The sequence below is a fragment of the Solea solea genome, chromosome 3 (genome assembly GCF_958295425.1).
Source record: "Solea solea chromosome 3, fSolSol10.1, whole genome shotgun sequence".
NCBI classification, from domain to species: Eukaryota; Metazoa; Chordata; class Actinopteri; order Pleuronectiformes; family Soleidae; genus Solea; species Solea solea.
In genome coordinates, this window is record NC_081136.1 from 14713000 (window position 1) to 14737176 (window position 24177).

General features: G+C 39.5%; 1 long non-coding RNA gene across 1 annotated transcript in view; it reads right to left on the reverse strand.

Annotated features, from left to right (window-relative positions):
• Positions 1–2356: 2356 nt before the first annotated feature.
• Positions 2357–24177, reverse strand: part of LOC131456817 (uncharacterized) — a 127876-nt gene continuing 106055 nt past the window's right edge. The window contains exon 3 of the long non-coding RNA XR_009239939.1: positions 2357–2617. This is a non-coding gene — a long non-coding RNA (uncharacterized LOC131456817). The remainder of the gene's footprint in view (positions 2618–24177) is intronic.

A 24177-nucleotide genomic window follows, 5' to 3' on the forward strand; every position in this document is an offset into this window, starting at 1 on the left:
TATCAAGTCCAGTTTTCAGTACCACGGACAGCGCAGCGTTTCAGTACAGTCGCAGTGGAGCAGCCTGCGTGTTTCTCACTGTCTGCCTCACAGTTACAGTCAATGCCCATCCACCAACACTCGACCTGCAGGCTGGAAACCAAAAGAACCAAAGATGGACATTAATTTTGGCTCACATTTAAAATTATAGACATGTTGTCCCCCCACACACCCAAGCTTTACAGCATATAGCCAAAACACAATGCAAAGTGGCAGAGCACACTGTACACCAAAGGTGGCAGCAGACTTATCCCATGCGTGTGCTTTGTCCAGAGGGTGGAGCAACAGTTAGGCTTGTACTAGAGAAAAGGAGATTGATGCTTTCCAGTCCTGGCACCAGGATAAAGTGACCAAGGAATAAAAGTATTTCATAAAATTTAATAAACTGAACTAAACAACTACGTTAAATGCACAATATCAGAGAATAGGCTGCATACAAAAGAACAAACGTAACACAGTGCTGCATATCGTTTTGTGTAATGTAGTCAAAATCAGCATCTGAGTGGGCCTCCATTTTCTCACATCTCCTCAGCTCAGCTAACTTTGCTGCTCTCAATAGGTTTCTATAGCAGTGTTTCCAAAACACTGGGTTGGGACCCACAGATAGGTCACTGGAAGAAACTAATTTGCAGACATTTTTTTGCAACTTTTAAGTTAAGTTGTATGTGTATCCGTTACAAATAACAGGCTTAAAATGAAATTGAAATTAATTGAATCTCTTGAAAGTGACTTGAAAGTCTCACACACACACATATACACATATATATATATATATATATATATATATATATATATATATATATATATATATATATATATACACATACATATATAAATACATATACATATATACACATATATACATACATATATATATATATACACATACATATATATACACACATATATATACATACATATATACACACATATATATATATACACACACACACACATATACATATACACACACACACACACACACACACACACACACACATATATATATATATACATATGTATATATACACACACACACCCTTCTTATAGTACCTGGTAGGATAACAGTTTGACAGTTTGTATGCTAATATTCTTTCATCCCGTCACCTGCATATATGGCACACGCCTAACTCATTTCACTCACTGACAAGGGGATATTAAAACACAATGAGAGCATATCATTAAATGGATGCTGTGAAATCTGTCATCAACAGAGGGAAATGTGATGTGAAAATTATAAATGAAAAAGTTAAAGAAAAAATTAAAAAAAACTTAAAGAAAGCATTGTTCAATTGGATCCCCAAGAACAGAACTGAAATAGAGAAAGACTACCCTTTAAATTGTAATGCTTTTATTATAAGACCATATATAATAAGAACGTTTACAGCCAAAACTTTTGAAATGGGCCACGTGATTGTTTGGCCAGACCACAGCAAACAAAGGAATGAGATGCTATGATTTTAATTCACAAGTGGGGGTAATGGTAGTAATTTCATTGTTGGAGAAAAAACTATGTAAATGGGACAAAGAAAAACAGCACGTTAATTTGAAATATTCGGCTGCAATGCCGATAAACCCAAAACAATATACAGGGATTTTATATATATATATATATACACACATATACATATAATGGGCATTCTGTTTAATTACACATTTCCACTTCCAGTGCCACTAGAGTCCAAACAATACATTTCAGAAATGGAGATCAGGGAAGTCAAACAAACACAAAAACACTGAATTACATGAACTTGCAACATTTCTTATTATCTCTACAGGCTACTGCTTCTCACAGAAGAAGAATTTCCTGTCACTAAATGTTCACATTATCATAAACAGTAGAAAAAGTAGGTAAATGTAGTGTAATGTTGGGATACAACAGATTTTTTTTAATGTAGGTCAAATTCTCTGGCTCACTCACAATTTGCATGAAATAACAAAATATTAAAAATAATAATTGACAGTTGATTTTCATGTCCCCCTGCTCTAGTTTCTGTCTTTGGAGGAAATGATTCATGCCGACAAGTATCAATTAGATCATTACCATTTAGATAGCATATGCGAATTCTTAAAATGATAAAACATAGAACCACTGCTCCCATTTTTAACTGTGATTTGTGAAAGTGCATCTCCATGAAGGCTTACTCACTAGAAGGACTGTATTTAAAAAAAAAAGTACAACACAAGGACAGGTTTGGAGATCAGGATAAATGTGAGGAGAGGAATGAATATGGTGGCAGCATAAAGTGGCTGCCGAGCTAATTTGTCTTACCATTTCAACAATCACTTTGATTTCAGGTGCAGCTGGGCTCCTGCTTTAAGTCTGACGTGTGTTAAGTGAAACACACAGAGAATATATCACAGACTAGCAGTCAATACTTAACATTCGGGGTGTATTAATTATTATCCTACACAGGAGATCTCACTGTGTGGCAGCCAAGGCAACAACCATTGGAAAATCTTACCAGACTGCTGTAGCTTTTGTCCAGCAGCATCTTCCTGTCAGGCCCTCGCAGCATGTTCCCAGCCAGCTTCACCATGTCCATGGAGCAGTGTGAAAACAACCATTTTGATTTCACTATGGAGAAAAAGAAGCAAAGCAGAGTGTGGGAGTGGGGGCATACTGGACTGTGTTTGAAGCACTCCCTGTTTGCTTAATTATGAGATTAAATGTGAGTGGAGTCAATCATTTTCACTCATATATATCACAAAAAAACTGGTGATTTGTTGGGCTCAGGTCACAAACAACAGTCCACTGTGACCCCATTCTTCTTCTGTTGCTACTATTGCTACTACTACTTCCTCTTCCTGTGGAATGGACAGTTAGCATGGTTAGCACATCACAACTCTGCCCTCTGAACAACTTCTATCTTCTACTGATGAGTTTGATTATATCACACTGTTTCACTGACAGAAGTAGAGAGAGGTCTTTAGAGCAGCAGCCAATTTGTATATTAATTCAGATCCACCTTTGTTGCTCAAATAAACTGGACTTCCTGGTCTAACATTCACCTGCTGCCTGGTGGTGTGGCAAACATCTCCCTGATAACACCTATGACACACTGGGGGGGGGGCGTGGCTTTAATTATATAACCTTTGAAAAACAACTTAAATCATCCCAGAATTTAGATAACTGATATTATATGCAATGGCATCATGAAAATAGGAACACACTTAGCTGTAGTGTGTAACTCTTTAATCTCAACAAATGTATGTAACATTCAAATCATTGTCAAATGAATTCACACCATGTTAATTAAGCCTATCAACTCCACATGAGTCACACTGTCTTTTTCAAAATATAGTGTTTAAATCTCAAGTTGACCAGTGACATTCCCACACTGCACACAGAAAGTGATTAGTTTTGACTCAAGACAGATGGAGGCAAGAGCAACATTGCAGTAAAGAGAGACAGATTGAAGTTTGACTGAAAACACAAAGATGTGCCCAAAAAACTTTCAGAAGCGAATACTACTGCCCAAAAATCCCACTCGCTCAACAGTTTAACAGGATAAATGCATCTTGTCCACCCCTGTGCTGCTGCTGTATACACACAAATTCTCCCTCGGTTGGGTCTGATAGTTTTGCCTGACAGAACCTGTTTTTAAATGAATGATGTGACATATAAGTAATGTCACACTGCACAAATATCAGCAAAAGTTGAACTGGAAAACAAATGAAGTACATATGATCTGCTATGGACAAATCTAATATTAAAATGCCCACAGAAAAAAATTAAAAATAGGAATTTGGCTCACGTGAAAAAGAGATTACTGCTCAGTATTTACTGTCCATGAGCTAAAAAGGTGGCAAAACAGGCTCATCTGGGGAATCTTTACTGTAAAAAAAAATATTAATAATGCAGAGGAATACAGTATCATCCATATACCTGAGTGGGAATCACATAGCCGTTAATATTTAATGGCTACAAATGTAAACAAGTGTAATTTGTTAGCAGGTCAGAGCCTGGGTCACTAATGACTGAACAAACTGAGATTATTTTTGTTGTCTTTTCAACTGGCAAAAGATCAACATGACAATGATGCCCTTTTTTTCTGAATGACTAATAAATCCCAAAATATCCAGTGTCACATGTGATAATGTGATATATTAGAGGTGGAGTTATGGGTTCAACTCAAATTACCCAAACATTATATATGTCCAGTTTGTAAAATTTAGGTGAAACTCTTTTTATTTGGCACAAATTAAATTGAAAATTAAACAATTCTACTTATAATTATATCATACCTGATTGAATTAATTGTTGTTTTTATTATCCCAGTATGAGCCTTCTTTGCTTCTATCAGGGGCTGGGTCAGCTCTATGGAGGCCACAGCCTACAATGGACAAACTAAACATCTTTCTAGTTTTGATCCTAACTGAAGGCTACATAGATTCTCCAACAAACATGACGGGAAGAGTGAGGTGAGGGATATTCAGCTGCAACATGCAACTTTACCAATAAATGATGAAACATTTTACACACTGTACCCTCTGTACAATTGTTGGCAGTTGTATTTTATGTGAGTTGTAAGCCATTTTCATATAGCAGTTTTTATTTGCTTTTTCCCTATTATCTTTAACCTTATGCAATCATTTCATTTCAGATTACATTTTAAAAAGGAAACATTCAACCATCTTAATATTGACTCCAAGTCAGTTTTTTAATGTATTATGTTTAACGCAGGACTTTTCCTTGTCATGGTGTGTTTATAAACTATAAAACTGTGTCACACATCAAGGAAAATTCTCATTATTTTTCCAAACAGCAGTTGTCAAAAAGCAGTGAATGAAAATGAATGATTAGAATGTGTTTCTTTAAAGTACGGTGATCAACACAACTCCACTGACAAAGTAAAAACAGAAAGAAATTCAAAAAACTTCCTCCAAAAGCAAGGTGAAAGTCATAAAATACTCCCACTTGAATCCTCGTTCCCTGTGGATCTTCTCTCTGCTCATTGATAATCGGTATGGCTGAGCCAGTGGGTCCCACCTCTTGCTATTAAATGTCAAGGGTGAGTGTTCTCGACCTCAGCGTCCTCCCAGGACACTTACTGGCAGCCTGCGCGGATGACACGCCTGCATTTCATCTCACACAGGCAATAGATTCCAGCATAGAACCTAAGATGTCAATAGTTGTTTCTTTGAGACATTAACGTTTTCCTGCGCTGGAGCCACTTAGGTGACAATGGTCTCTGAGTTGCATGGAAGTGATTATTGAAGCTCCCTGCTGGGTCTGGACAAACATAAGTCAAGATGAGCTTCCTGAAAGTCTGCAAAAGTGGGTAATGAGCTTAACTGCTGTTAAAAAAAAATCTCTGCATCTCTCAGTTTTGTCCGAGATTCTCTACAGTTGACAAACTACAATTTCAGTTTCTGGTGCCCACCCATCCCTGCACTGCTGCTGTATGAACACAAATGCTCCCTCAGTCAGGGCTGATAGTTTTGCACGACAGAGCCTGTTTTCAGATGAAGGACGTGACTTATAAGTAATGTCACACTGCACAAATGCTCCCTCAGTCGGGGCAGCTTACACTCAATGTTACATTTTTCTGTTATAATAAAATAAAATCAACAAAAGTAATTCCGTTATTAAAAATACTAATATTTTTGGTTTGCTGTTCTCTGTCCCGAGCTGATATCATCAGATGAGCACAGACATAGTTTTTACTGTGTGTAAGATGAATAATTGCTGTGGAACAGCCAGTAGGAGCATGCACTCTATATACTGGTTTGAGTATAGGTGTGAGGCTGTAAACAGAGCCCAGAGTGCATGCACAAATGGTGACTACTTGTCAGACATTGTACTGAAAGGTTACTATATGAATTTGGAATTATTGCTCAATAATGCCTACACAAATCCTGCCTATTGCACATGTTTTACCCACACAGTTCAATGTGTGGGTAAAACAAACCCTGACCATTGTTGGTACATACTGTACAGTATGAACAACAGAAATACTCACGTATTTTATGCATGTGTACGGTAGGGATGCTTGAGATTATACAAGGAAGTCCACCATGGGACACACATGTACAACTCGGCGCTCAATGAACACAAGGAAATACAAATGAGGGGAAACTGCAGGTGAGAAATCACTGTAACTGTAATAGAATGTGAGATGTAGAGAGTATGCATATGTGGAATGCTAGACTGATGTGGACCCTTGTTTACGTATGAATGCAACCAAGGGCTTGCACGCGCATGCAAGAATGTAAAGTGGATCTCTGCAGATGGAGAAGTCAGTTAATTTATTAACCTCCTCTTCTGCATTTTACTCCACACAATGCCTGATTGTGAAAAATGCCAGGAAGTGGGAGAGAGTGGACTAGTGAGAGGACTGGTAGTTAAATTTGACACTGAGTTGCAGCTGTCTAACAAAGCGCTGCCAACACCATGCTTCATACGGTGGGGAGAGAAAGGTGACAAAGCAACAGCTCCAGCATTTCAAAAAAAGGGGGAGAACTCTGGGACAATGGGCCTCTTACTGATTACACATAAGAGCGATGAAATGCTGTGTTTCCATCATGGTACGATACGGTTCAGTTTGGTACAATACGGTGGGGTTGGAGATAGTGAAGCCCTATAGGTCAGGCTTGACTATTGTGGGTGGAGCCGGTCTAACTGTATCGTACCCTTTTACTCGGCTAACCCAAGGGAAAGGTACCAAATAATGGAATGGTTGGGGCTAGTTATTTTAAGTATTATTCCGCAAATGCAAAAAAAATACGTGGCTATATAGTGTTTCAGTGACCCAAGCATAGACTAAAATAACCAATGGTAAAATGACCAGATAGGTAAGGTAAGCTGTACGTTTTACAGTCCGTGACTACCCTGTGTAATCTGCATTCAAATGTATTTTAAAAACGTTAACTTCTCTAACTCGTTTACAGCGAGTGCCGGTCAAGTGACGTATTTTCCAGGTTTTAGGGTGCACGTACATATGGCTAATGCTACGTGAACAAAAGAGTGATAGAGAAGTATGCATGTTTAAAGGAGACATGTACATTTTAGGTACATGCTAACCTTTTACCCTAGAAGAAGGGAAAAAAAGCCTTTCTCAAGACTAAGATCATTAGCCCTTTTTATATATTTCTGTATGATATTTGAGGTTGATGCTGACACACGATGTCATTGATCGTGGAACATACAATATGGGTCCTGCTGGGAAGCCTGAGCTCCCACTGTGACTGCTAGTGCTATGTAATGCAAGACTAGGTGATGTCATTGTGGGAGCACAAGGGCCCACACAGAGAAAAAAAAAACATGACAAAGTAGCTCATGTAGCAGCAAGACAAACAGGCTTTTTTAAATTTTTTATTATTTTGTGTATTTAATTGTGCCAAAATGTATGACAATAATGGCTACATCAGGGTTCTCCCTCCACACCCAGACCTCAGAGACCTAGCAAAAGAAGATTTAAAAATATATCAGATGCCCTTAGATCAAATATTTAACGTTTTCAATATTCAAGGAGACTGAAAGGAGCATTATGAATTTTTAAACCCTTGTCAAACATTTTGACTGACAGCCAAGAACGGCTGAAGGGATTCTATGATAAAAATGAAAGAGAAGCACAGCAGCTGTGAAAAGTAATGTTGTTGTTTTTTCTCCAATCACAACAAATCTATGCGTGCACTCAAATTAAATATGAGGATAAAAGAAACAAAGTTAATTGAAATGTCTTTGTTTTTTACTACCTTACTGCAGCCACTTCTGAACAAAAAAATGGCACTTTTAATGAAAAGCTGCAACAACAAAAAAAAACCCAACAACCTTAGAGCAACAAAAATGAAATAAAATACGAAAACTGTTTCTTTCATCTTGATCCTTTAGGGGAAATACTGCTTGCAGAAGAACAGAGTGAGGTTTTGGATCTGTGAGAAAATCAGGCATGAAATCTCAATTACACGTGTCAAGATCTCAGGAACTTTCAATGCCTTTTTGCAAACACTTGTCTCTGGGAGACACAGAGAAGTGCCCGACCACCCACTGCCTCATTCCCCTTAGCTTAGTCTTAATAGTCTTATTGGAGAGCAGGGTGGACAGCATGGGCCTATCTGTTTGAGGGTGCAGAGGGGAGGTGAGGTGGGAGCAGGTGTGGGGGAGACAACGATTGATTTGGTTGTCCTCAGACAAAATAAGAAATCAAGGGTTTTTATGTGGCACCACTCCTTGGCAAGCCTTCACAGAGTCCCAGAGATTAGAAAGTGAATTTCCCAGAAAACAAACAAAGGGCATCATTAAACAGCAGCTCAAGTCTGCTCACTGTTTGTCTCTTGCAAGTGCAATTTGATCTTTGGTGTTCTTTTAAATCCAAACAGTAGAGGGAGTTTCCAAGGTTTTGTCTGAGGGAAGGCCGATTGTCCTCAGACTCTGGCTGAAGATATACTCTTTTTTTTAGAAATACTCTTCACAGCAGTCTCTACTCCACATGCATATATTTAGTATTCTGTACTGCACACTCCTTAAAGGTGCATTAGAACAGTAACGTGGCCACACATTAGGTCATAATTGATGACACAGACACAGGTCCAGGCAGAAGAGCATCATAATGCACTCAACACTGAGGACACAAAGGTCAAACACAGATAAATGTATTTCTTTAAATACCTTACATGATGTTTTCTATTTAACAGCACAATCCTTAAAAAAGTTATTCTTTTTCACAATATTCGTTTCAATGTCTCACTATGGGAAGCAAGCCTCGCTGCGACCCTAAGAAGCACCTATGTCATTATGCCAATCCTGGTGAACGTGTCCCTCCGCTCCGCCACACGTAGAGCCAACCTCATTCAAAAACCTTTTCTCACCCGGAGCATATCTCACGTCAGTCTAAGGTTTAGCGTTAGCACACCAGCTACCTTCTCGGCTACTGTAAGCACACCAGCTAACTTAGCTCTCCACTCCTGCGAGAAATGGAAGCTAAGAGACAGCTAAGAGAGCGACAAAGCAGTTTCTTCCCGTCTTCCCAGAGCTGCTAAATGAAATAGCATGCCTGTGAAAAGACCATCCATATAGCAGTAGGAAGCCAATACCTGGCGCCGCTTCCCTCTAATGCGAGGTGATGGAGAGCCAGGGTCTTCTGCGCATGCCTCTGATGGAGCCACTGGTAGTGGCACACCAGCACCCCATGCTGCCCACAGTGTCATCCCAGACTCCCACACTACTGTCTAAGTCTGACCGTTTTCAGTCAGCGACAGAGAAGACTTATAAGGCAGCTGCGCTTTTGGCCAGGGCACTCAGTGTACTCTCGCTTCTCACCGCTTACCAGGCTGAGATATGTGATGAGTATGTGAGTACACGTGACCCAGTTTCGCTGGAGGAAATACAGACCATTTCTGATCTTTGCCTCCGTGTCTAGCGCTGCGCAGTCCAGGCCATGGGGAAAGCCCATGGTCATCCAGGAATGGGCACGGTGGCTTAACCTATCCAGCCTGTTTGACAGGGAAAAGGATGACATTTTGGACATGCCTGTGGTCCTAGAGGGCATTTTTTGCTCCTGAAGTGCCCGACCCCTCACCCAGTCCCGTCTGGTTGGTCCTAGATTACGTTCTGGAGTCCTAGATAGAACAGAATAATTCTCTCTTTCTGGTTGGTGGACGCTAGATAAGCTTGTCTGGCGATTCGGGAACTACCACATCCCATAGTGAGACATTGAAACCAATATTATGAAAATAACCGGTTCTTTGAATAATATGAGTGAGATGTCTGACCAGACAACCCTTATTGGTTGGGCGAGTGAGAAGAGGCTACTTATCTTGAATGAGGTTGTGTCCTCGGCGCACGTTATTTGTAGTCGGTTGCACTACGTTGGGCGGAGTGGAAGGACACATTCACCAGCCAGTCAGGATTGGCATAATGAGATAAGTGCTAGGCTTGCTTCCCATAGTGAGACATCTTACTCATATTACTCAAAGACCGGGGTTATGTAAATAACCTCAGTTTTTGTATCATGTCACCAACCAATCAATTACTGTAACAGAGGTCAGCGCAGGAAAAAACAGGGATACATCAGAAAACCACTGCAAAACTAAGTAATTGTAGTAATTGCCATTTTTGACATTATACCAAATATACATTCTTGGGATTTTTATTAAAAAAAATGACAATTTGTGGCATTTTATTCTGTTTTCAGGCATGTTTGTGACAATACTGTCATTTTTGCTCTTTAATGTCATTCTGCAGTTTAATCCTTTAGTCATTTATTTTTTACATAACTCAAAACAGCGTTTTGGAACATTTGTAGTCTAAATTACTGTATTTGTGTTATTATCATGTAATTCTGAATGCAATTTTGACACTTTGACATGATGTTTTTGGCCATGTTTACATCACTCACAATAGCATTTTGGAACATTTTTATGCTAAAATTATACTGTGGTATGATATTTCTGGTCAGTTTGTAACATACCAATTACATCTTTCTAAATTTTTATGATGAATTATTGCCAATTTATAGAATATTACTGAGTCTTTTAGGCATTTCTGTGACATGCAATGTGAGCGACATCCCAAGTCATCCCACAGTATGATGCTTTTGGTAATTTTTCACCATAACTCAATGATATCATGGAGCATTTTTACGTAAATTACACTTCAGTATTTTTTATTTGTAGTATATTAGTTATTAGGACCTGAAAAAGTGAAAGACATTTGAACTTGAAATACCCCAAGATGAGCAATTAAATTATTATTTCTTTTCTTCTTCTTTTTTGTTCGACAACAATCAAGAAAATAAATTAAATTGGAATCATTTGAAATGCAAGATTAAAAACTGAAAAGTCACACTGTTTCTTTTTTTTGTCTCTGATTAATTATGTGGCACAATCTGTGAAAGCTGCCCACGTCTCAAGGTGTCCATGACCTTGTAATTTATTATTCATTAGTCAAATCAAGAGTCAGCCAGGACTTTGCTGGACTAAACATGAAGAGCCAACATTTTTTCTCAAATTAAAGAAAGGATTTCATTAGCAGGCCAGGAGCAAGGGATAAATGTTATACATTCAGGTCAAACAAACAAGTGATGGGATGATTAATTATTCAGCCATGGCAGTTTGCTGAGATAATGACTTCTCCACCCTAATGAATATAACTAAAGACAAACACGTTGGATCCTATTTTGGTATGATTCACCTCTGCAGTGACACATTAGTGCATCACTACAGTTAATTGCTTCCTCCCAAAGAAATATTTGTACAAATTAGTCAGCCCAGTTTGGCGCTGAAGATGAATTGAGCATGTATCTCATTCATTATTGCAGAGGGGTTTATTGGGATCTGATTGGAAATGCAGGACAAAAAACACTTTATTTTTTTATTTAGAAGTATTGTGGTCCACGGCCTTGTAGAGAATAACCTCTGCGCCAATCAGCCACAACATTAAAAGTGTACAGTGATTCTAATAGATACATAGAATGATAGATAGATAAGAATAAAGTCAAATTGTTTTCTTTTGCCAGTGGTATTGAATACAGCAAAGGGAGAGAAATCCCTACACTTTTGCATTAAGTTTTTGAGGATGGATGGTTGCATACAAGTGTGATTCAGTCTGATCCTGTTAAATCGCAGAACCCTGTATCTGTGGTTTCATGTAATAATTAGTATTAAGAATTTAAAACAATGTAGTTAGCCACTCTAAGGGTGTTGTTACCATAGGCTCAGTCATAGAGGTTATGTAAAGGTTGACCTATGATATTTGAGCAGATTTTTATTTCAATTATTTAGCTTTTAGAGTAGTGGGTAGAGGTTTTTTTTAACCACACCACATTACAATACTGGAGGATGTTCATAGCTAATGATGTTAAAAAACAAAAAAGTAGAAAATAGATTCTCTGCTTTTTCCTTTTTCGAACAAATGTCATGTGATCTCGCCCCAAGTATTTATAGGATAGCTGCTTGGTTTTTGTTCATCGTGAATAGTACTGGAGATGTTATGAGAATCAAGTAGTGACACAAAAACCTTTTATCTCGAGAGCATAATTATTGCTCCATTCATCTACTTTAGCCACACCATACGGGCAAATCTCTGTTATTGCAGACTAAGATATGTAAAAACATATATTCGTAGATGACTTGAAAGATTTTAATTCTAAAATGCAATAATGTTACTTAAAACTTTTTTGTAATTAGTTTTTTGAACAAGATCAGCCACAATATATAACGAGAAGTTACCAGTTTCATTTTATAATTGATTATTGAATGTGTACATTCTGTATTCCAGAGGCTCATTTTAGTGGTTGAGTAAAGTCAATGTACGTAACACAAAAAATGGAGGAATTCATTGAGTAATACTTGACTCGCACTGTGAGGCAGTACGCATCGATATCTTGAGTCAAGGATGTTAGCCCGCTAACATTTGCTAATTGTTACAAAACAGAAATTTCATCAATGGGAAAGTATTGAAAAATTTTCATTTTATGATCTGGTGATACCATATCAACTCAACCCTGCAGGAAACAGAAACAGATTTCATGTAATCTGTCCACACATGTGTGGGGATACCTCAGTCAGGACCACAACAATTGTGGATCTATTAGGATCCCTAGGGTCAAAGCTATGAGCTGGCGTAAATGACACTCTTACAGAAGACAAATCAAAAAGTTTCAGGTACCAATCATATAGTCCATGTTTGTAGAGAGCTTGGCGAGTCACAGATATTTGGGGGTCAGTCAGAATGTGAGAGAAGATCACAAAAATCTATTTCGATTTCTGTCTCACAATGGAACATCCAGGTGAGAGGATAATCTCTACCGCCTTTCTCCAGGGCTGCAGACACTGATCATATGGGTCCGTGTGTGATTATAGGGAGCTCAATTAATGTAGACCCAGGGGACAGTTCAATCACAGAGACAAACATTCCGCCAACATAGATTACGTGACCTGCAACCAATGGTCCATCTTAGCGCCGTTGATTGAGTTCAACAGGTTTGGGATGTTGGACCTTGCAGACATCCACTTAAAACGTACAGAGATAGACTTTTTCTTGTAGAGTCATTGCAATACGAGTACTGAAATAAGAAAGAGGAGGCAATCGTGGAAGGAAAACAGAAAATAGAGAGGATATTTGTCAGTACAACAAAGCAGTAAGTGTCAGTCATGTTGAGTGAGGACACTTGTGCCAAGGCCTCAAAAACAAGCTTTTGAACAGATTTTAAGAATCTTTTAAACTGATATTATACAGATTCATCTGTTTTTTCCATTTTCCATCAACACAGTCTCATATACGTCTTGTGCAATGTTAAATATACCTGCTATTGCTGTGGGGGTAAAAAAAAAACTGATGAACATTCTACAGAGATTTGCATCACAAATCTGTTTGATACAACTCCGTTTTTTTTTTCCGCAGATCGCACATTGGTCTTGTGAATTACTCCCTTTCCCTTTCAAAGCACTGCAATCTGGGACTTTTACTGCAGTGATATCTCATTTAAAATGGAACCATAATTGAATCTGAGATCACAGGCTCCAAGATACGACGCCCGTTTCCCCTGACACAGGCAAATCAGAGACATCCTACATTTCAAAGTGGCTTTTATGCGATTTCATGAGAGAATATGGCTAATACGGTGTGCTTAAGCAGATCACAATGGGCGTAATCCTGTGTTTGGAAGACTACCTCCCAGTGGCACAGGAATAATAAAGAACCCCCTGTTGAAACAGACAAAAATGCCTCAGTCGCTGTGATTTGTTGTGACTGAGGCTGTGATTGAACTGCACAAACGTGACAGCCACAAAAAGACAGTCGTCTCCCCTTCTTGCCTGTGCTACAGTATGCTGTATGTGGTTTGTGGGCAGCAGGAGACAACATAAGCTGAAGCAGGAGAAGGAGAGAGACTTTAAATAGAAATCATATAGGAACTAGCCAGTATTGTCACTGAAGAGTCTCCTGGTATGAACAAGGTCTGTAAAGCGACATTTAATCTTCTTGCGCTTTACTAATGCCTGCTTTGAATGTAAATTCTCTGATGTAATATACTATTGGATCCTTTGTTGCCACTGGTTACCTCTTTGGTAGAAGCACTTGCTGTCCAATTAAGTGAAACTTAATTCACAATGCCCATATTTTAAGCTTTGTCTCACAAAATGTAATTTAGAGCAGGCTGGCTGTGCTTTATACAGCCTCTGTCCTCCTGGGAAGACTAGACAGGCATTTTTGAGCAAATCAAAATCAATAGCTATCTAAAGGGGGCGAATCTCACGACATTAATCTTCTGGATCCACCAGTGATTCACACTGTTATTAATCAACATTTTAAAGTGGAGAAATTTGGCAATTAATCTTTAATGCTCTAATGTAACACACACACACAGGCATATAAACAGCGAGGCTAGGTTACGCCGGCTCAGGGCTGATTCAATACAAGTCTAATGAGGTATATTATGAGTCAGATGTGGTCTTTTTAAAAGCAGCTGAGTTTGCAGGAAGGGTGCCCATGAAATGGAAGGTAGAGGTCATTATGCTCAACATTTTCCAAAATGTACAACTGTGAAGATAGATGACTGCAATAAGAATGGCTCAGCTGGTCCCTATGGAGATGATCTGTCCCCCCAAAAAAGCATTCAGGCTTAAAGATCATCATATGTCCTGTGGCACTTCATGAACTTTAGATGAACTTTATTACAGATTTGGGTATTTAAAATAATTTGGTGATTCACCTGCTAGGTTAATTTAAGAAATAATCATGGGATTAGGCCAAAGGAAGCCCCATAGGAAGGAGGCTTCATGAAACCACAATGGCACAGACTGAACAAGAATACTAGAGAAGAGAAATCAGTCAAGCCTGTCACATTGACCTATTTGACAGTGGTGTGTGAGACGAGCAGAGAGAGCTTGAGAAGCGAGTGTCTATCATTTTTTGCTTTCTTTCCTCTTTGCTGTTCCTCCATGTGGTGTTTGGCTGCTTTGTGTAAAACAAACACACACACACAAAGAGCTGCTGTGTTGCTGCAACAAAAACAAGTGCAAAATAAACAAATCCATTACCACAAAGGGGAACGAGGAGTTTTACGAGTCTAATTAAATATACCAGCGCTTATTTAGTTAACTTAGGAATGAAATTAGAATTTTTTTTGGCAGAATGAAAACAAGTGAATGAGACAATATCTCTGGAAAAGGCTGCCAAATTGCACATTCACACTAAGATGGGTTAGACATGACGTGCTTTTGTGCCTCCATTCACACCATATACTGTATGTGGTCATACTTAAAGCTGCAGTTTGTGACCTTTGTCGATTGATTATATTGTTCTTGATGTCACATCCAACTTTGACCGCTTTATCCTCCATATATATATATATATATATATATATATATATATATATATATATATTTTTTTTTAATTTAAGCATTCATTTTGGCCATTCTTTTAAATAATTTAGCGCGTTAACTTTGTTTGTTTACTCCCGGCAGGGACTGACCCAGTAGAGGAAGAAGGGCTGAGAGAAGTCATTGGCGTTGCGTCGGAAGATACGGGTACCTCTTATAATCTACACTCGCGAGGAACCATCGTGTCAAGAATACATACTTTGTATGGGGATGAGAGAGCACAGCAGAGGAACAGGAGACCACTGGACTTCTGTGAACGATGACAACGACTTGGGGCTTCACAGCACACTGGACTGGACTCTGCAGTCGTTTGCACTAACTGTGAGTTAAACACCGAAGCGACACTATGCCGAGGCATGTGCTAACCATTATTCTGGAATAGGACGCAAGGACGCAAGGAAAAATGAGCACTGACATGGTTGCAGCCGCCAAGCTACTTCAATTTGAACAGCTGTCTCGCACGGCCCACTTAACCTTTCTCACTCTCAGGCCACATCATTCAAAAGAAGCGAGTTTCTTTGTCCCCTGATAATGTAAACAAACTGGTCAGCCTCAGTAACTGTGCATACTGTATGTGCACCTTTTTGAAATGGAATATTGGCACAAAGATGGAACCTTCTGTGTTTTTGTTACTCGTTCATATAAGAAATAATAGCCATTTCAGCTGATGTCTTATTGTATTGGCCTTGGTGGTTTTGATATTCAACCTGCACTTTAACATGCACCTGGGTTCTGTTATTATTTCTATTCGAGAATATAACAAAGATGCCTCTTCTTGTGCCAAATTTGTACTTCACAGGAGAGAAAGGGTTTTTAAATTTTAAAGATAGTCATTAAAACATTGTATTTAAATATACTTTTTGTCTTGATTCTACATTCATTCCATGATTTTATATAAATAAATATCTGTTATAAGCTTCAGGTTTTTTTTGCCATTTGTGTGATCAATTAGTTAATTATTTTGAATCGATACTTGTATTGTATATATATGATGGAGGTATCCAGACTGAAAGAGTGTGCCACACTCAGCTCGAAAGCCCCCGCCGTCACTCATTGTTTGGTTGGTATGGTAACTGCTGGTGATTCTAAAACAACCCAAATAAATACTATTTTAGTCAGGCCCTTGAAGAAAAAAAGTAAGTTGTGTTTTCTGCCACTTTTTCTCACCCATAAATAAGTGACTTGCTTTAAAAGCACAACGACACGCCGTGTGCCACAGTTTGCCGTCTGGTTTCTCCGTCTTCATGATGTGTGAGTGGACGTGTGATGAGGCAGCAGATGTAGGAGTTGAACGCTACAGTTTGTTTGTATTGTATGCTACTTTAGGAAGTTGTCACAGTAACAGTGACATTTCTGAATTTCACACCAGCCGGATCTGACTGGTACGTTTGACAAAAAGCTAAAGTTTGCAGCTAATTTGCAACTTACTTGTCTCTTTACTTGGCGTCGACAATAGACTGTGTTTATTCTATCAACACCTCCAAAGAGAAGACATGTAATAGTGAAAATGTGTCATTTTGAGAGTAAATGACACATTTTGAGCTATTTTTTTGCATAGATACAGTACGTGTATCTTTAAGCCTGTAGCATATTATGCAACCAAAAAATTAAAAGCTTCGGAATTAATTATACTGCTCAAAAAACCTTGTTGTTCAGCAGCTCGACAGGATAAAAGCTTCTTGCTTCCTCCTGTCCTTGTGCTGCCGGTGTATACACACAAATGCTCCCTCGTCAGGTCTGCTGGTGCTGAAGGATACAGCATAGAAATAATGTTACATCTTTCTGTTCATTATGACATAAAAAAGGTTTTGTACCACAGCTTTATGACAAGATGTGGTTAGCATGACATCTAGAGCTTGGCCAGACTAACGCTGAACTTCCTGACAAAGAGAAATGGGTTAAGTTGCGGCTATAACCGCAGTTACATGCTTGAGTTACCTAAGGCAAACAAATGGGTGCAGTGCATAGCAAACCAAAGCCTTGTCCTCACAACACCCCCATAAGTTATGATTTAGGAGATAATGGTGTAGACAAATGTGCTCCCAGCAAATTTAGTTAAATACACACTGAAACTCAGAGTCACGAAAACAAATTGTTATTGTTTGACTGAGGTTAATGGGCCATGGATAAGGAAAAAAGAACACAGAGTCAGTACAGAGAAGGTTAGGGAGATGCAACTGCACTGATAGTCAACTCATATCTGGGTCTGAGCCTTTTACTTTCACACAGTGATCTGAGGAAGGACAACAGGACTGAGCCTGGACCAGAGGCTGACACATTCAAAAGTCTCCCTCAAGCTAAAACTGGGCATTTTAAATTCCTGATTATCAGGGACTGCATATTACATACATACATACATTTTATTTGTATAGCGCCATTTCATAACATACATTATCTCAAGGCACTTTGCGTGGTAAGGTCAGGACCTTGCAATAGAGAAAACCAACATGAACACAAGCACTTGGCAACAATGGAGAGAGAAAAAATCTCCCTTTTAACAGGAAGAAATCCTGTGTACGGCCATCTGCCTAGGCTGGTTGGGGTAGGAGAGAAGAAGAGAAGGGTAGGGGGTTAGTGAAGGAGAGGTGGAGGAAAAGAAGAATGGAAAGGAGAGAATAAGATTGAGGATATTATATCATACAAGCAGCATCACTGGAATGAGCACATGTGTACTCGTTGAGCAAGGTCAGATGGATCGAACATGTCATGCTACAACTTCAACTGTTTCATGTTCATTTCCCATTAAGATAATGATCCTAAGAAAGGGAAGGATAATGTAGACTGGACTACAAATTTTTTTCTATTATTCAGAACCAGTCGCGATGTTGCCAATAAGAATCTGAACTCTCATTTTGAAGCCTGACATGGTCATGATATGATATCATGATATGCTCCGTGTCACCTGCAACCAGGTTCCTATTGGACGATACCAACTGTCAATCACACTAGGTTCCACTCATATTTGCCATACTAGTGAAGAAGACATCGAAACAAGTAACTGAGACAATGAACTCCGGAGGAACATTTTTTTACAAAACTGTGCAGACTTTGTGTTCTTACTGTAATTTATGGACTATAAGCCGCTACTTTTTTTCCCACGCTTTGAACCTTTCGGCCACTCAACATCAGTGTAAATCGTGCATTTAAGGTGGCGCTCCATGTTCAGTGGGAGGCGTGGATGACAAGTGGGGAGAAATCCTTCACTAAAACGGGCCGCATGCGAAGAGCAACTTATGGTCAAGTCTGCCAGTGGATCCTGACAGCGTGGAGCATTGTCAAAAAATCCACTATCATCAACGGGTTTGGAAAGGCTGGACTGGTGCGTGTTGAAGGGCAGCATGAGCTCAGCGGGGAATTTACCTCTCGATGAAAGTGACGAGAGCGACAATGAAAACGATCCTGAGAAAACATCGGATGAAGCAATTCTGAGGCTGTTCAACTCTGACACCAGAGATGATTTCAATGGTTTCAGGGCGCAGGAGGAGAAAGATGACTTTCTTGATAGGCTGCTGTTTACTCCAGGGGTCTTATTTATTTTTGTTACAAGCCGTGTTACAGGCACAATCTTTCATTAAAGCCTGTGTAAAGTTGTTTCAATGTAGGCCCCTGCGGCTTATAGACATGTGTGGTGTATTTATGTTCAAAATGAATTTTTTTAAAAAAAATCAGTGGGTGCGGCTTATATTTAGGTGCGCATAATAGTCCAGAAATGACGGTATTCATTCATCCATCATGGGGCTTATCCTGTGAGGTTGTGCAGGGAAGGGGAGCCAATCTGACATAAGGCAAAAGGAAGTGTCATTGTTTACAGATGAAGTCAATTAATGGGATACATCATGTAAATTATGAGTTTAAACTGTGTCAGTCTGTGTGCATCGTGAAACCACGCCTGACTTCTCCATCACAGTTTGATGTAAATCCTTTCTTCAAAGTCTTGGAGGGAAAGCAAATAAGAGTATTTTCCCAAAATGCTGAACTATGTCTTTCACAAAAACTAAAAGAATACAAAGAATACCACAAAGACAGAGAAAGACAGAGAAAAAGAAGTCTGGCCTTCAACACGGCATGTAGAGAGGAAGCCAATCCTCACATTGTTCACTACAAACTCTACATTTCACTTGTTTTATTCTCTGTCATGGCAGCTACTCCCGACACGGGGGAACAGTTTAGCATCAAACTGCCAGTAGTCGACAGCTCTGGTGTTTAGGGAGAGAGAGTGGGAAAGGCAGAGAGAGTGCAAGAGGAAGAGACCGAGCCATGGAGGAAGAAATGTGGAGGCACAACAGGTAGCTCTGTCAAACTCCAGGGGTCTGACTCGCTGATCCCTGCCTCTCATTAGAACAGAAGGATGACACACAAGTAGTGCAGGAAGAGGGGAGGATTCTGGGAATGAGGCTATGGGGGAGGAAAGGTACAAGTGAGAAAGAGGAGGTGTAAAGTGGGTTCCTAAAAGCCCTTCCACTGACAGGACTGGTGTAGCAGAGATATGTTTCAGAGAATGGCGATGGTAAAACAAATCTTCATGAGAAGAGGATTGGGCATGTGAAAGACAAGTAATTGGAAGCTGTGGCATGACAGGCTGCCAAGTGAATCCCCCTGACCCACTGCTTCTGGAGGTAACTGGAAGTGCAACGCGAGCGCAGGGAGGCACCGCCTCCACAGTGTGAAAATCCTCCTGCAAACGCAGAGACACCAAAAACACCGAGCAGGACCGGTGATGGTGGGAGTGTGCAAATTCCACCGAACAAAACTCCACATTTGACAGCTTTCCTGAAGAAGTGTGGTCACACAGACATGAGCTGCATATGTGGGGAAATAACAGTCAACAGGAAAGCACTGTCATCAGATGCAGACACAGTGAGAGAGGCACCAGGTCCAGAGTCCTGCTAATACTTCAACTTTACCCATCAATGGATGTGTAGGGACAATGTCACTATCTACATGCTAGGGCTGTCACTTTTTCCCTCCCAAAAAATTAAAAGATATCCCCCTCACACATACACAAAAGTGACAATATCTATCACTACTCTTACTTTTAGTCACATAAGGTTGAAGTCTCATTGCGATACCCATCTGTGACGCCTCCTCTGCTGACTCACTGGCGAGCGCTGGTGAAGCTATAAGAGCTAAAGTGCTTTCTCAAGCCACTTTTAAGATGTTCTGATGTCGTGATGGTTTTATTTAAGGATATTATATCATTGTATTGTCTTTCTACAAATACCAAGAGGGCCTTCGTAACAGAAAGACAATCAATAATAAAATTGTCGCCGATTCATTTAATTGTCAATAATTGTCGTAATTGTAAACAGCCTTTTCACTCTGTGGCACTGAACAAAATAATTATTTTAGTCGGAGTGAAACATCTCGCTTTCTACCTATCTCTGCTGGGAGCCGCACGTGCAGTGGGAGACTGCAGGTAAACATCAGAGTGACAGGGCTGCTGCTAATCTAAGGTATGGGAGCATATTACTCGGACACTGTTCATGGTAAATTCATTTTTGTTTCCTTTTCATTAGGGATTTTTTTTAAAAAAAGAATCAAAAACAACATTTTGAATGAATTCTTTTTATTGTCTTTATTGTTAGTGAGCACATGTCCAAAACAACCTCAAGATTAATTGAAAAGCTGGTAGCTAAAGACAGCCAATGAGTAATTGTGTGGTTTATTATCAGATTAGTCGACTGATCGCTTCAATAATCGATGACTAGTCGACTGTCAAAATAGTCGCTATAGTTGCAGCCATAATTCTTAAAGGATCTGAAGGCAAGCTGTGATTACAGCGCCCCCTACTGGCCCACTGTCTGATGCACTCTGATGCACGCTGTATATTTTGTAAGCTTACAGGATGTGTTTTGGTTTGAACTCCCCCCGAGTTCAAATGGATATCTCTCTAAAATTAGAGAGTACTCTCAGGTCAGGGACAACCACAAGCCTCTATTAGAAAAAAGAGGGGAAATCTAAGTAGTCGGAGTACACAGCGGTAAATAAATTGTGGCATAGCACAACCTAATTTCGGTTGTGTGTGTTTTTCCACACTGACACAATAAAATTGGAGAATAGCACATGCACAGTGAGACTTTTAGAACTGCTTGTGGTGTGCCAGCTCTTTAAACTCAGCACCTGGGGATCAGGGTAAAAAAAACAACCAAAAAACTATAAATTATTAAATGTCAGACCATCTTCTACAGCCCCTCCCCCCGCCGCCCCAAAAAAAGTGTGGTGTCTAGACACAACATTGAATCACTAACGCGTGACTTGTTGAGGCACAAGCACTCAAGTATTTACGTGATTAGTTCAGCTCCATGAACACATACAGTACCGTCAGCTAATGCAACTGACTGAGTGAAACTTACACTTTATTTTGGTTTTAAAACTACTTTCCTTTTGGTCATGCACAAAATATGTTTTTACTCGTGCAAAACCCACCCTTTTTAACATCCATAACATTCTTAGAGCCTTGCAATTCATTAAGAGTTGCCTCTTAATTGAATTCAATTTAATTAAATTGTTCAACACATTTCAGAAAGTTCCCACTATTGTTTCAAATGTGTAAAAAAATAAGGGATGCCCTCAAGTGAAAACACTACAGAGCCAGTATTCGATTTGTCTGGTATGGGCTACTGTAGAAACAACATGGTGGACCAAATTAAAAGGGCTCATCCTATGGTCACGTAAACTCAACAATTCTCAATTTCAGATAATTATACGCATATGACAACATACATGCACATCTTAAACCGGAAGTGTGCAACTTTTAAATGCAAATGAATGTCCATTACACTCAAGATATTGCTAAATGAGTTCACATCGGCTTCACATGACTCTGTCTCTCTCAATCCGTCACCCAGTGATATTTCCGCACAGCACAACAGGAAGTGATTTGTTTCACGTCACAACTGATAGAGACAAGGAGGAAGCAGAAAAGACAGCTGCGCCAGGTTGGAAGTATGACTGAAAATGCTGAGAAGCAGCGATGACAAGTTCCAGAAGTGGATTCTATGGCAAAAAAACAAAAAAAAATTTGTGTGTTGCGCAACTGTGCAGCAGAGCGCTGGGGGTTGTATGAGGCACAGACAGATGTGGACATATTTGTTGTTTTACATGAAGCATGCATGAGCATACCTTTATTATATAATCGAGCAAACCAACAAAAACGCGAAAATAAACTATTTATTCTTAATTTACAGCCTGAACGGATTTGTTGGAACAAACAAATGTGATAAATCACTGCATTACAGTCACATTTCAGACCAATTATTCAACATTAGTGAGCATCAGGTGTTGTTGTCAATGTTTTTATTAGACTTTCATCCTATTTAAAGGGAGAAAAGTTACCACGCTCAGTAGTTTGGCATCATTGTATGCACTGCACTAAACATGAATCAGAGAACCAAGGGATAGGGAGTTGTCTGAGGAGCTCAGAAAGAAAACATATTAACATTTCAGCTTCATGTTCACGTCAATATAGCTGCAATTATTATAAGGTCTATAGGACTTAAGGCAACCACCAAGGATGTGGCCACAAGAGGAAATTCCTGGTTAATCAGAGTCAAGGAAAACATCTGAGGACATACGGTACAGCACCGTCAGATTGCACCATCCATTACCTTTAAAACAATAATAGGCTCCATGGAAGAAGACCGACTCCACTACTAAAAGATAAACATGAAAATGTCAGATTCAGAGTTGCTGAAAATGCACTTTGACAAGCTGCAACGCTTCTACACAAATGTTCTTTGGATTGTTGAGACAAAACTGGAGCATTTTTAGAATAGAATAGAATAGCAGCTTTATTGTCATTGTTGCAGGGACAATGAGAAACTATTGAGCACGATCTCTCTCAGCAGGGCATGTGCAATCACAATTGACTAATAAAATAAATGAAGACTCTTAAAAAACAACAACACTGCTTTGCTTCATCTGGCCTTGAATCTGTGCAGGGCACAATGAAATCTCAAGAGTATATCGGGGCATCCCGAAGTAAAACAAGGACTGATTGGACAATTCTGACATGGTCATGGGCAAATTACATGGGGGTTCTTGTACGTCATACCAAATTTGCTCCTGTCTGTGCGTCACACATAGAGGAACCAGTGACGCACTGGAGCTTTGAACTCAGATTAAAGGTGAGATGGAAACATCTTTGCTCATTCACCAGATAAATGTGACAATTTTCTAGAGTCATGCTCTCCATGGTAAAGGTCAAATCACACAAGTGAAACATAACCTTATATAAACATGACTATAATCTCAATATTTGAGTGGAACGGGTTGAACATCAAAACCTTTTCTTTACAAATGTGTAAATCATTTCGATTACTGCATAGCTACCTAAAACTGTCAATGAACAATTTTCACACATTTTCATTTTTTCGTGCTTTTTAAAAGCTCCCGTGAAGCTGCGGGACAAGTTGGAACACTTTCCACATCCTGCATAGCACCTCTTGCTGGAGACGAAGAGAACAAGAAGAGACACGCTGCTGAGGGGGGAAAAGTGGGAGCTGAGGCACTGTGGTGGTGTTGGGGGGGGGGGGGCATAATGACAAGCTATACAATTTTAAATACCCTCACACCCCACCCTTTTTAGTGAGAGACTCAATTATTGATATATTTATGGTCTGTCCAAGAAGCTGGTGAGAGTTATAGGCCAGTACCACAGCGTGGGGTTAGCAGCTAAAAACAACAAAAGCCCCCCAGCAGTGTCTCTCTCTTCTTCCACTCGTACTCGTCAAGTGTCCAAATGACACACGACGCAAATTCTGGTGCAAGCAATAACATTTGAATGTCAGAAAATAATTCTTGCAGTAATAT